We start from the raw sequence: 15,690 nt of genomic DNA, 5'->3' as shown, positions 1-15,690 counted from the left end.
AAGAGACAACAAGAAGGGACTTGCATGGACCAATGACAAGTGTCCAACGAACTGAGGATGTTGAGTAACTGCCTGAGTGCCTCTCTGAAAAAGAAGCAAACCAACTCAAACAGTAATTTCCCATGGTGAAGAGAAGTTTCAAAGACAGATCTTCTCAAACAATGGCTGACGAAAGGCCAAGGAAACTTACATGGCCCATGTTTATACTTATTTTCTCAATTTGGTCAGTGAACCTACTGCTTGAGATATATGTAAGTACTCCTGTTTTCTAGGAAAGGGAAAGAACACTAAAGCTCCTAGACATCACGTAACAAGTCACACAACCAGGAATTCAAGCCGCATTTTTCTGACTTCAAAGCTCATGGTTTTTGATGTACAATATGGTCTCAATGAATTCTGCACAACCACATTCACTGTTGTTTCACTAACGTTCTGTATAAGGTGTGACTTTCCAAGTAAGTAGCTACACTGATAATTAAGTCTCTATAGACCTATAGAGTTAACACCAGACAAGGGTTCCCTGTTCTGCTTCCAAAATGTTCAATGATGTTAGAAGTGCACTGCCAGCCACAGTTGGGGAAACATTCTTTTAATTACTGTGGTCTGTCCATACATTTTGTCTGGTCATTAATATTAAAGTGCAGTCAGCTGCTTTTAGGGGAGCACTCAGAGAAGGTTTTGGGGGCCCTGATACAGAATCACTCATTTCTATAAATGTGAAGGAGAAATCAGTCTTTTCATTACACAAAAAGTAAAAGATTAGAAGTGAGTCAGAGACCTCAGGTGCATTATAAAGGGGGGGAAAGGAATGAAGGAAATATGAGAGAAAAGAAAAAATAAGTTTAGTAAATTTTTTTTAAATTGAAAACCCTCATCTGATAAATTTAACTATAGAGACCTAATGGCAGAAATTTCAAAAATAATGGGCTACCTTCTGAATTAATTGGTCTGCATAATGTGACACTCTTGGGAGCTCAAGCAATTCATTTGTTTGCAGAACACACGCACATTACTATTCATGGAAGGATTGAGAGACTTCTAGGAAGAGACTGCAAGTCACCTGGGAAAGTTAATGTCATCGCTTCTCTGATTAATGTGAAAGATGAAGGTGATATCCAAATCTTGAAGGAGTAAGAGCAGTTTTAGTCATGCCTGAGATGGCTGTCTTCATCTGACGTTGAAGGAAGATAGATCCAGAACAACCTGATTCTGCTGTTGCCTTTAAAAAGGATCTTCAAGACAATCAATGTTACCACATGTAGGGAAGAATCCAGAATGATGTGATTTTTCCAAGTCAGCCTTGTTTTATTCTTGATTCCTGCTGACCTCCACTGCCTCAGCCTTCCTCTTCCAGCAAGGGCTCTAGAGTTTTGCTGTAAATTTAGGACAGGTTGGATTTTTCCAGTTCTAAAAGGAAGATTATGTTTTCATTTCCCAAGTGATATTTCTTCCTTTCTTGGGAAAAGAGAATCTTTGAATTAATGGAAGGAAAAACTCAAGTAACCAAATCCTGGGAATTACAGGATCATGCCCAGCTTCTCTGTTGCCTACCTCAACAACCAGTCCCACACTTCAGTTAAACTCCCAGGAGAATAGAAATAAAGATTATTAAAGTAAGTAAGTCCATAAATATTTAGTGAGCAGTTATTATGCTCAAAGTACTAGATTATTGGAATACCAAGAATACTACATAGCAACATAGTTCTTGTCCCAATTGTGACTAGTATGGGAGAAAAACAAATTCACGATTATTTTTTTAATAAAAATGTTAATGGTCTGTTTTGTGCCAGGCACTGTGCTAAGCACTCCAGATTACTTCTTTTAATTCTCATGACAGCTTTTTGAAATTGCTATTACTTATACACTCTACAAATAATAATAATAAAAAAAAAACTAAAACCAGGGGAAAAGAAGTCATTTTTCCAATATCACAAGCAAAATCTAAATTCCTGCAGGCCTGCCTGATTCCAAAGCAGGAATTTAAATTCCTTTTTTAAAAGATATTTTATTTATTTATTCATGAGAGACACACACACACAGAGAGAGGCAGAGACACAGGCAGAGGGAGAAGCAGGCTCCATGAAAGGAGCCTGTTGTGGGACTCGATCCCGGGACTCGATCCCGGGACTCGATCCTAGGTCTCCAGGATCACATTTTATTACACATATTTTGGTTTGCTGAATTTAAGTGAGAAAGGATTTATCTTGTAGAATTCACTTTTGTTTTTAACCATTTCCAGATATCCCTAACATTGTCTTAAAACTAATATGTGAAACCGTAAAATCTTTTGGTAATGACACTTGCTTAATTATCCCGCAGGCTGTCTTTCCATAGTCCACCTGTAAGGACAATGAGTATAGCATCTATGCCTTTGCCTACATTACAATATTCTCTTCCTTCATCCTAGAGATTGAAACAAGACCAATTGCAATGTTGCCACTGTTTCCTTCGATATTATTTTATTTCCTAAGAAAAACAACAACCTATGAAATGAAGATATTCACAAGAGTTTATTTTGACCTAATCATTAAAACCTGATAACATGGTTTATTTATATATTAACCATTATCCCTGGCAGAAAACCCAAACCTAAATCTAAGGATGGTCTTGCATGAGCTCATCTAAGCCATTCCAATAAGTAAAGAAAAGAATACTGGTGTTTTGTTTTTTTTCTTTTTTGCCATCCAGCCCAGGTGGCATAAACTTGAAAAACAGTAATGTGTGTGTCAGGGATTCAAATAAACATACCTTCTTATATCTGCCCTACAATGTAAATTTCTCTACAGGCTTTGAACTTAATCCAGCAGTGGGCAGGCCCACCCACTGTTTTCTCTCTTAGTTCACCTAGGAGAGATGATTCATGCATTGATCAAGAAAGAAACAACCATCCATCAAGGTAAGAGCCTTTGGCTGCACCAAATATCAGCAAACCTGGCCAGCATGCTCCCTACGTTAAAGTACTCTAGCACATTAATTTCAAACCTGCACCCTGTAGATATATTTGGAGCAGTCTTGGGCCACTGTTATACAAACAAATAAATCACTTATAATAGTATCATGCAACATCTAACATTATCCACATGTATAATCCACTAAATCATCATCTTGGGGCAAATATTTTAAATACCCTGAACACTGGGGTGGGGGGAGAACATGCACGTGAGCATACATACACACACAGGCGCACATGCGCGCGCGCACACACACACACACAGTGTTAGTGCTAGAAGTAGTATTAATATAGTAAACTATACAATTGGGAGCATCATTAAAACACTTAGTGAGAAGAAAAAAAACATAGGCTATTAATGTTGGAAAAGACCTGACAGCTTGTTTTGTCTTGCTTCCCACCAAATTCAGGATCTTTTTCTTTGGTATTAAAGTGGAAAAGTACCTTGATCTCTGGTTTAACTTTCCATTGATGGCAGTGAAACTGACACAGCTGTTCACTACATTTCTGTTAGAAATATCATCGTCATGATAACCCCAGACTCATCTTTTGTATATTTTATCCATTAGCCTTAACTAATCCATTATATTTATATGGAAGGAAACCCAGTCCCCCTCTCATGTGACAGAATGTGTCCACAATACTTGCTTTGACAATATCTATGTTTTTTTTTTCCAAAGTCTTCCTCAAGATCCCTATTCTCAGCAACTCTGATCATAGCCTTGCCCCCAAATCTGTCATTTTAAGCGGACTTCCTGTTCCCCCAAAAAATATAGTCCTTTTTTTTGTTGGCATTGTCACCCAGTTTACATAGGTTTAGATTTAGCTTTAGGAAACTCACTAAATATTATTCTCAGAAAGTTTTCAAACTGGGGACCCTGAGTGTTTCAATCACTTAAGCATCTGACTCTTGGTTTCCATTCAGGTCATGATCTCAGGATCCTGAGATTGAGCCCCGCTTTTGCCACTGTACCCAGCATGGAATCTGCTTGAGATTCTCTCTCCCCTGTGCTTTCTACTCATACTCTCTCTAAAATAAATAAATATTTTTTAAAAAGTTTTCAAAATCACCAAAGAATTGCACAAATAGTTCAAAGAATCTTACAATTTCATTCGGATTCCCCAAATATTAACATCTTATATAACTAGGGTATAATTTTCAAGATCAGGAAATCATCATTGATGCATTACTATCTTACTCTACATTTTTTTTTCAAGTTTCATCTATTATTCTTACTTCCTATTTCTGATGCAAGATCCAATCAGAGATCATCTTTTAAGTGAGGAATGTCAAAGTTCACAAAAAGCTCATAGTGAGTGCATCCCTCCCCATTATTTTTCTCTTTATCCTACTTCAAAATAAAAAGGGTTCTTGAGCAGAAGTTTCATTTAAATAAAACATCACTGTGATAATAGGAATGAGAAATTAGTTCAGAGAAACTGGCAAAGCCAAGGTGGTAACCATGATAAGCAGGTTTTACATGAGACGAAATCAAAGGCTATTTCATGTGAATAAAGTCAATGTCCTGCATCACTCCTGGAACTAATTCACACACAGGCTGTGATGTTATCATGGCTATAGAGAAGAGCAAGGGAATTTCAAAGAAACTCAAGGCATTAATTAAAGCAATTAAAACTTCCTTCCTCTACTATAATTAAAGGAGAAGGCACCGCCTTCTCTTTTAGTGTGTGTCCGTCCTTGAGCCTTCTTCCACCAAAATGTACCAAAGGACAAGTGCTCCCATCACTTAGATAAGGCAGGTGTGTGTAGGTGTTCAACTCAAGGCCTATGCTTGGAACAGAAATGTAGAATGTAGGCCTCCATGTAGTTTTTCACAAATTAGTGTTCCTATTCTCCTTTTAAATATTCTTAATTAAAATTTATACACATACACACATTTGCATACGCCCACATACATGAATTCACACATATCATCATCCTAAAGGTGTCATGTGTATTTTGCAAACTATGTATCACTACACAGGAAGGGCATAATTAGGCAAACCAGCTAATGACTTCACGGAGGAATTAGAAACAGCCTCTCGCTAGCTGGAGGAAAATAGTTGATTTCTGTTCCACATAATGCCCTTGATTTTGCCGGTGAAAAGATCAATCTGCCCAAAGATGCCTAGGTCATAATGGGAGAGATAGACACATGCAGACATGACTATAAGAATTTTGAGCTAAATGCAAAGCTAGAGGTGAGTCCTGGCTGCTAGATAAGATGTTGTAAAGGTAAAGGAAACCATAGATGAGAGCAGATAGTAAGTATCCATTATGAGGGAAGCAGTTCTGTGGCAGCCAAATTAATTAGAGGAACACATGGCTAAGCACAATTTAGCTAATGAACATTGATGACCGATATTCAACTTTTTCTTTGTTTTACTATAAATGACTCTCTTCTCCTATCAAAGGTCAGCATTCCTCTTGCACAGATTGTTTCCTCTCCCTTCTTCAAGGACACTTTCAGCAATTGCTCCTCTCTTTCCTGAATCAACAATGTTTCTTACAGTATTGGGCATTCTCATTACCATGCAATTAAGCTATTTTTTCCATCTCAATAATAATAATAAATCTCTGCTGATTCTACAGTGTCTTTTGTTTACTTCCCCATTTTTTTTTATTCTCCTTCCCTGAAACACTCCTCAAAAACTCATCTGTACTTGCTTTCTTCCATTTTTCTACTCTCCTTCACTCTTAATCACACTCTGATCAGGCTGTCAACTATCAAGATTACCAATGAGCTTCATGTTGTTAAATCCAGCAGTCACTCTTAAGCTACATGCCAATTATTAGAACAATTCCTGGAAAATGACAGGTGCTCCAGCATTATTTATTAGGTGCATGAATAAAAGAACATAGTTAACATATAAACAAAAAGATCTTTTTAAACTACACAACACAGGGTTGGATACTCAGAGTAGAAAGTGAGAGTAATACTTGCAAAAATTACTTTCAAAAATGCTTACTGCATGAATCAAAATTTTACCAACCAATCAACTTTTAGACATGTCAGCATAAAATATGAGTCATGCAATAAACAGTCAATGAAGCGGAAAGAAAATGACTTTCACATTCAAAGAAAGATTCATTTAAGCAGCATAAAGAAAAAATGCTATCTTAGGTGCTTATTTTTAGGGCCAGGTAAAAGAATATCCAAGAACCCCAGAGTCGCAAAAGAATGAAATGAAGAAGGAAAGGAGAACTGAAGGATGGGGAAGAGGCTTCTGAGAAGGTTGGCTGATAACCCTAAAAACAACACAACAATAATAATACACTTAACATCTATGGAACATTTAACTATGTGTCCAATATTTATCTAATGTAATTGTGATTTTTATTTAATCTTCTTACCAACCCTTTTTAGTCATATAATTATTTTTACTAATTTTGTAGTGAAGTAACTTGTCCAAGACCACGCAGGGTATGGGCAGCTAGTATGAGATGGCGCCAGGATTCAATCCCAGAGTCTAAGGACATCAGATGAGGGAACTACGGTACAGCTCAGAGTCCACCAAACACACAGAGCATTCCATGTAACCCTCCCAAAGGCAGGTCTCAGGGAAGTGTCTCAGGCTTTTTCTCTATACCGAGACATGTACTCCTCTCAGATAACTGATGGAGTTAGTTAGTGTTAGGACATGAGTGGCACCTAAACAAGATGTGATTCAGATTATTTATGACTCTCATCTAAATCAGGACATGGTCTCCAAAGATGAAAGCCTGTGTATTAGCCCACATCACCATTATAAAAGACTCCTCCAGCAATTCATCCAAAAACAATTAATTAAAGAAAACCAGCTAATGCTTTCAACCTCCACAAATTAAATTAATTCATAATTAATAAGATAAGCAATCCACTAGGCTATAATCATTTAAACCAGTAAAGCAGGGTAATAATAAAGTAATCAATTTTATCTCTTATAGAAAGAGACCTTAACACATAGTTTATTTATGTGAAAGAAATATGGTCAGCAACCTGTGGGGAGAGAATGTAAGAAACGAATTAACGGAAGGGATCCTTGGGAGAGAAATTTTCTTGTTTCAAAATCAAAAGAAACTGACATCCAATTCTTTAACCGGAATATAGATAATTGCTAAATAACCTACTGCTGATGATCTCCATCTATGTGTTAGAACATAGGCGTAGAATTTCTTAGTATAGCATTTAATGGAGGCAAAATTTATATGGCTATGAAAGTGTCATTTGGGAAGAGCTGTCTGCAAAAATTATATAATTATGCCTAAAACTTGTATTTAAGAGCACAACAGCGATCAGAAGAGTTCATAAAAAGCCTAATTTATACAAACAGTAGAATAGTGGTTACCAGGGTCTGAAGGGGTGGGGGACATGAGGCAATATTGATCAAAAAGTGAAAATTTCCCATAAGAATGACTGAATTCTGGGGATCTGATGTACAGCGTTGAAATTATAGATAACAATGTTGTACTATTGCACTTGGAAGTCGCTTTAAGAATAGATCTTAAATGTTCTCAACGCACTCACAGTGATAATTATATAATGTGATACAGGTGTTAGCTAAGACTGTGGTTGTTAGTTGTATTGCAATATACAGTTGTATCAAATCAACAGGATGTGCAGCTTAAAGTTGCATAATGTTATATGTCGATTTTATCTCAATAAAGTGGGAAAAATTAGAGTCCATCAAAGAAGAAATTTTAGAAGTAAAGACTAACATATGGTTTAAGGACAGGAACAACTGGGTGAGATTTGAGGGAGGTACAGGCCAGTTTAATAGAGAGTCACATAGCACCTCAAGATTTTGCAACTTTGTTCTAGGGGAATGTGAAAGTAGATGTTACTATAAGAATAATTTCATTGAGAGAGAATCAGTTAAAGTATCTTTATTTTTTATATTTTATTTATTTGTTCATGAGAGACACAGAGAGAGTAGATAACCCACATAGGCTGAGGGAGAAGCAGGCTCCCTGTGGGGAGCCTGACAAGACACTTGATCCCAGGACTCTGAGATCATGACCTGAGCTAAAGACAGACATTCAACCACTGAGCCACCCAGATGCCCCTAGTCAAAGTAATCTTAATAAAAGAAAATATTATTGGTCATTGGGATGGTCGTTCAAAATGTCAGATGAAATATCCACAACCACATCTCACCATGCGTGATCCAAAGCTAGGTTCACACCGAGTACCAGAAATCAGGACTATTGATGTCCTCTTGCCAAACTCTATGTTCTTCCCTCTTGTATGCGCATATGTGGAAGCTGTGGTCTTTCTTTTTTTTTTTTTTTTAAGCTGTGGTCTTTCAATGACACCTCTTTAAGTATGGGTCTGCTCATCTAGCATTCAAGGCTATTTTATTTCTATTGTTAGAGTTTGCCAACACCAGGTCAATCAGTCGGGGTGTGTTACAGATTAAACACTTGGTATGTTCATAAATTAGCTATAATATTTTCGACTTATTATTAAAATTCTGTGTTGGAAATAATGTTCAGCAAAATTTCCTCAATGTTCTTTTCTAATACTCTAGGCCTACGTTAAAAAAAATGTAGTAAAAAATCTTATTTCAGAATGGAGCAGGAAAAGATTCTCTTGTTTCTATAATAACTTTATTCAGGCTAATTTACATACTATGTATTTCATCCAATGTAAGTTCTTGGATTTTTAATAAATTTATACAGATGTGCAGTCATCAACAAAATCCAATTTTAAAATATATACATAGTCCTTGTGGATTATTTTCAGTCAATCTCCCTTGCCTCTCCCAGCTCCAGGAATTCATTCATATTCTTATTGTCTCTCCAAATTTGCTCTTTCTGGCTATTTAATTTATATTAAATCAATGGGCATGTGATCTTTCATGTTGGCTTATTTTACTTAACATCACATTTTTGAAATTCATTCATACGTAACATGTATCAATGGTTTATTACTTTTCATTGCCAAACAGTTTATTTCTATGTATAAATACACCACATTTTGTTTATCTGGTGATAGGCATTTAGATTGCTTCCAGTTTTTTTTTTAAGATTTATTTATTTATTTATTCATGAGAGACACAGAGAGTGAGGCAGGGACACAGGCGAGGGAGAAGCAGGCTTCATGCAGGAAGCCCAATGTAGGACTCGATCTCAAGTCTCCAGGATCACACCCTGGGCTGAAGGTGGTGTTAAACCACTGAGCCACCCAGGCTGCCCTAAAGCTATTATGAATAATACTTCTAGAAACATTTCTGTATCAGTCTTCGTCAGGACATTTGTTTTAATTTTTTCCAGTAAACACCTAGGAGAGGAACTGTTGGGTTTTATGGTAAGCATACATTTAACATCTCAAGAAACTGTCAAATCTTTATCCAAAGTGGTCATACCATTCTATTTTCTTAGCAGCAATGTATGGTGATCCCAAGTTCTCCAAATATTCACCAAACCATGATATTTGCAGTCTTTGGAAAACATTGCCATAGAGGGTATATAGATTTAGATGTATTGCATGATCTACATTGGGGAAATTTACATTGTTCCAAAGGCTCATGATTTTGAGAAGCTTTTCATTTGCTTACTAGCAATTTTTATCTCCTTGTATCATCTTTGGTGATGTATCTATTCAAATATTTTGTTCAATTTTTAATTGGCTTTTTGTTTTCCTATTAGCCAGTTATAAGAGTTCTTCATTCCAAATATGAATTATTTTTCAGATACGTAATATTCAAATATTTTCTTTGATCTGTGACCTGTCTTCATCTTCTTAGTGGTATCTTTTGAAGAGAAAAAGTTTTCATTCTGGTGATGAAGTCAAATTTATAAAATTCTATTTTATGGGTGAACTAAGAACTTTTGCTTAATTCAAGCTCAGAAATATCTTATTCTAGGTATTTTATAGTTGTAGCACTTATATTTAGATTTGTATTCCACTTTGAGTTCATTTTAATGCGGTATGATTTACCGACAGAGGTTCCTATTTTTACAAACAGATATCCAAAATTGTTGTAGTGCTATTTGTTGAAAAAACTGCCTTTTTGCCATTGAAATTTCTTTGTATCTTTGTTGAAAATCAATTGATTATGTGTAGGTCTATATCTAGACTCCTTATGGTGTTCCATCGTTCCATAAGCCTATGCTTTCCCCAGTACCATGGTATTGCAATGGCTTTATGAACCTGGAAACCAGGTAATATGTCTTCAGGTCTCTACTGTGCATGCATAAAAATTTCCCATCAGCCAGGGCTGTGTGGCAAGCTTGTCTAGCCTTTTTAAGGCTTTCTTGGTTCCTGGATCTTTCTTCAATTTATAGTTGGCCCAAACCCCTAAGTAGGTCTACAACCCCAGGCTAAAAGAGCTGTGTGTTTTCCCCATTTGTTTTCTACCAAGTTTGCTGTTTTTCCCAACAATGCCTGGTGGGCATGAGTTTTCACTCTCTGCTCCAAATAAAACCTGGCCCCAGTGGCAGCAAAACTTCTTGTTTTCATAGCCAATCCTGCCCCAATAAAACTACTTTGCAGAATGATTTGAGAGGGAGAGGAATAGAAACAGCCATAGGCAACAAGACTATAGACTTCCACACTTCAATTAACTACTCCTCAATTTGTTGTTTACCTAAATTGATTTCCAGAGCACTGAAATGGTTATTTTTCACAATTTTGTTTGGTTTTATATTTGTTTTATTGGGTTTATTTATTATTTATTTATTTATTTATTTATTTATTTATTTATTTATGGCAAAGATTCACTGAGCTCTATACATTACCAAGGCTGGAAATTCTGCCCCATGAAAAATATGTTTAAGATATATTTCTAAAAACTGAGCCAGTTACCTCCAGGAGATAAGATTGCTGAATAGAGTTCCTAGTATCCATTCTTGGTTTTACATTGATAAATATGAACAGATGACCAAACATCACCAGGTGTCTAATTTGTTAGGTAGTATTAGAAGTAGAAGGGACAAATTTATTTTTTAAATTAACAAACTGAATAACTTACCTTGATTTTAAAAAAGGAAGGGTATAGACATATTCCATTTACATATCCAGAGATATTTGAGAAAATATTTCATCCATGAGACCAGTTGGTATGAAAAAAGAGCAATTAGGACTAAAAGTCTCTAATTGGTGAAATTAAAATCATATGGGACAGAAAACATATCAGAACATGGAGAAAAGGGATAAAGAGAAACATAACATGATAGAAAAGCAAGAGATGTAGAAGACCAATATCCATCCAATAAAACTTCAAGAAGATAGAATGAAAGAAATGGAAAAGATAAAAATAGTTAAAGAAATAATAGAAGATCATTTTGAGAGCTGAAGAAATAAGTCTATATCTTGAAAGGGCCTACAGGGGCTGAGTAGAATAAGTGAAAGAAACCCAGAAGTTACAGAACACTGATAAAGGTACAGAACATTGTAGGAGAAAATATCCTTAAGATTCAAAAGTGAGGCAAGGGTAAGGGTATGCATCTATCTATATAACAGAAAGTAGATTAATATCTACTTTCTTGTCCACAGTGATCATAAGTAGAAGACCATATATTGCCTTTATATTTCTAAGGGTAATTGATTTAGAATTTTATTTTTAAAGATTTTATTTATTTATCCATGAGAGATAGACAGAGACACAGGCAGAGGGAGAAGCAGACTCCGTGCAGGGAGCCTGACGTGGGACTTGATCCCAGGTCTCCAGGGTTTACGCCCTGGGCTTAAGGAGGCGCTAAACCACTGAGCCACCCAGGCTGCCCTGATTTAGAATTTTAAACCCAATTAGGCCGCTTTAAAGAGTAAACACAAAATACATTTCTGAACATCAAAGTGCTCGAAGTCTCCACCATGCACACACCCTGCTTTCAAGGCTGCTGGTTTAGATAGATAACTTGGTGAAACATCTTCGCTGCTCACACACCTAAAAGAGACAAGGAGGAAGGTAGCACTCCAAAGAAAATATGTGTTTGTGCTCAATTTTTCTACTTCATGGATCAGGCAAATTAGTCTTTCTATTTTCTACAGCCAGTAATTCTCTGGTAATAAGGGGGAAAATATATGAAGACTTCATTAAACATTAGCATTTTAGGAATTGCTGATAGGTTTTTTGTTGTTGTATTAAATTTTGTTTCAGATAATCAACCAGGAATGTATTTGTTTCCAGGCCAAAAAAAAAAAGAAAGAAAAAGAAAAAAGAAGAGAGTCCTTTACAAATCACTTAAAAAGCTGCACTTCATTTGGCCAATCTCAAAGCTATCTGAGATGATGCTAATGGAGACCTAAAATAGTTATTAAATAAGAATACAATGCAAAAGAATTTTTAAAAGCATCCTATTTGCAAAGCATAGTCTTTGACTCATTAGGAGAAAAATCAATGTTAGCTTTGTTTTTATTTATTCAATTTTAGTTTCCTGGGTACTTCTAAATCTGTGCAGAATATCACCTTCACATCCGAGAGGATCATTTTTGTATCCTCTGTTACAGAAACATACTGGTAAACTCAAGTTGTTTTGCCGCTTTTCAGTTACTAGAAACTTTGGAAAGGTAATTTTTCTTAGATATACAAGTGCAAGGGGAAAAGGCTATCCATCAGCCCGAAGACATAGCAAAGGTTGGCAGTTGGCCCTTGTCAACCTTGGATTCCCAAGAAACATGTCACATTCCCATTCTGATAAAAAATTAACACCTGATCTTTAAAAAAGTTTTAAAGGTATGCAGTCAATTTTCAGTAAAAGTTTAATTAACCTTGGTCTCCAAGCATCTTTCAGGCTGGTATGCACCATTAGCTACAAATACATAAGATATTGTTTGTATTTGAGAATAAACAAAATGGAACTCCATTAAGATTTACCTAGAGACAGTATACATGAAACTTTTCACATATGCTTTTGTTTAATCCCTGTAATATCTATATATAAGTGCTAATAGTCTTTGTGTTAGAGTTCTCTAGAGAAATAGAACCAACAGGATGTCTATTTTGATGTATATACAGAAAGAGACTTATTTTAAGGTATTAGCTCACATAATCATGGAAGCTTGGTGAGTCAGAATCTGATGGGAGAAGCTGACAGGGTGGAGACTCAGTAGAAAGTTGTAATTCAAGCTCAAAGGCAGTCAGACTTGAGACCCAGGAAGAGACAGTGTTGCAGTTGAAATCCAAAGGTTATCTGATGCAGAATTCCTTCTTGTTCAGGGGAGGTCAATCTTTTGTTGTTATTAGGCTTCAACTGATTGAATAAGGCCCACCCACAATATGGCAAGCCATCTGTGGTCTTCAAAGCCCATCAATTTAAATGTTAATCTCTCTCCAAGGATGCCCTCACTGAAATACCCAGTCATGTTTGACCACATATCTTCATATCATGGTCCAGTCAAGTTGACAAAAATTAATCATGGGAGTCATATGTTATAGAAGAGAAATTAAAGATCAGAGATTTTAAGTAATGTATCAAAAGTCACATGTGTACTTAGGGGAGAGGCCTGGTATTCATAGTATAGCCCTGACTTCACTGAATTATAGATTCATTTTGCCCTCCTTTTCTATTAGATTATCAATTATATCATCAGGATCCACATCTGTTTTTCTCATCATTATATTATGATTGCCCAACACAACTGCTGGCTCACAGTAACCACTAAAGAAATATTTGCTAAACGAATGAGAGGCTGGGAGAGATTTTCTATGTTGAACTCAGATTCAGAGTGTGTACCATCCATCCTAACTACTACTTATATTTACTGGAAGGCCAACATGATGCTATGGGTTGTATCCTTTAACACGTACTGAACTAACTTATAAATTGGAAATTCCGGGGACCCCTGGGTGGCTCAGTGATTTAGCGCCTGCCTTCGACCCAGGGCGTAATGCTGGAGTCCCCCATCAGGCTGCCTGCATGGAGCCTGCTTCTCCCTCTGCCTGTGTCTCTGCCTCTCTCTGTGTGTGTCTCTCATGAATAAACAAATAAAATCTTTTAAAACAAATAAATAAATATACAAACAAACGAACAAACTGGAAATTCCATACAAATTTCATTGATTTGTTTGTTTTATGGTTTTGTTTGGTCCACCCATCTATCTTCTATGGAAAAGTTTACTGATTATTAACCACAAATCAAAAAATTCCCAAATGCCCCTTCTCCTCATGCTCACTATCAGACCTACAACTCTGAAGGTAACCACTTTCCTGATGTTAACACTACAATGTGGCTTTGTTTATATTTTAACTTTATATAAATGGAGACAAAAAATATATGACTTTTCACATCAATATTATATTTGTGAAAAGCATCTATTTTGTTTTGTATCAGTATGTTGAAGAGGTATTGTAGCCATTGCTGTATAGACTTCCACTGCTTAGATATGTCACAATTGATTTATCTAATTTCTTTACAGATAAACATTTGAATCATTTCTAGTTTTTTTATTGCAAAGAGTGTTATTATGAGCAATCTTGATCTAATATTTTTGAGCATATGTATGTACCTCTATGAACATACTCTGATAAGTAGAATTTCTGGATCATAGGGCACAAATGTGATTAGTTTCAGTATATACTACTAAAAAAGTTGTCCAAAGTGATCAGTGCTATTTTATACTCACCAACCTTATATGAGAATTGCATGTGCTTTGTTTATCTATTGATAGTTGGTATTGTCTGATTTTTCAATTTAGCTATTTCATTTGGTGTGTAGCAATATTTAATTATGGTTTTGATTTTTATTTTCTTTGTGATAATTGTCGGGAACATTTTTACATGTTTATTGACCATTTGGATATTCCTTTTTGTAGGTTAGTTTTTGGTTTTCATTGATTTGTTGAAACTCTTTATAAATTCTAATGAATATTTATGTACTCAAGGTCGTGAATACATTCACCTGTTGTTTTTTTTAAGCTCTATTGTTTTACATTTCATATTTTATTTTTTTTAATTAATTAATTTCTTTATTCATGAGAGACAGACAGAGAGAAAGAGGCAGAGACACAGGCAGAGGGAGAAGCAGGCTCCATGCAGGGAGCCCGATGTGGGACTCCCTCCCGGGTCTCCAGGATCAGGCCCTGGGCTGAAGGCGGCGCTAAACCGCTGAGCCACCGGGGCTGCCCTACATTTCATATTTTAATCTGTAATGTATTTGGAATTGATTTTTGTGTATATTACTTCCTTTTTATTTATTTTCATGTATATTTATATGAAAGCATTTAGCAGAAAGCCCAGGACAACAAATAAATAACCAAATGTGAGATAAATGTGAGAAATCTATGTTAGTATAACCATAAGTCTATGGAAGTAGATGGAACGAAAATGGAGATAAACTTCAAACAAATGGTCCTCTACATTTTCCTATTAATAAAAGGAGAAATATCCCTCACCAACTCATCAAAAAATAAGACCATCAACTTATAATGACAAAATATTACATTATATAATCTTGATGTGATATCATGATTTACCCAAGCCCTAAATCTGGGAGAAGACAATTATTATCTATCAAAATATATCCTCTATCAACTTAAAATAGAGAATAGGCACAGTGTGTGTGAATCTTCTTTCTCCTTTTATCTCTCATTTTTATTATCATTTGTATTTTTCATAATAAAAGTAATACAGGACATTGTCAATTCTTAGTAAGTCATAAAAATGTAGTTTTGAGGTGTAAAATGTTTCTTCTAGGAAAATCTCAGTTGCAAATAACAATAAAAATCAGTCCAATATTAAACTACAGTAAAACAAAGGAAGAGGAGCTTTGAAAATATAATCCAACAGCTTTATCACATACATAGAAGCTTTTTTTC

Source organism: Nyctereutes procyonoides, unplaced genomic scaffold (assembly GCF_905146905.1).
Source record: "Nyctereutes procyonoides isolate TBG_1078 unplaced genomic scaffold, NYPRO_anot_genome, whole genome shotgun sequence".
NCBI lineage: Eukaryota > Metazoa > Chordata > Mammalia > Carnivora > Canidae > Nyctereutes > Nyctereutes procyonoides.
The sequence above is the reverse complement of the archived record's forward strand: the minus strand, read 5'-3'. Positions refer to the sequence as shown.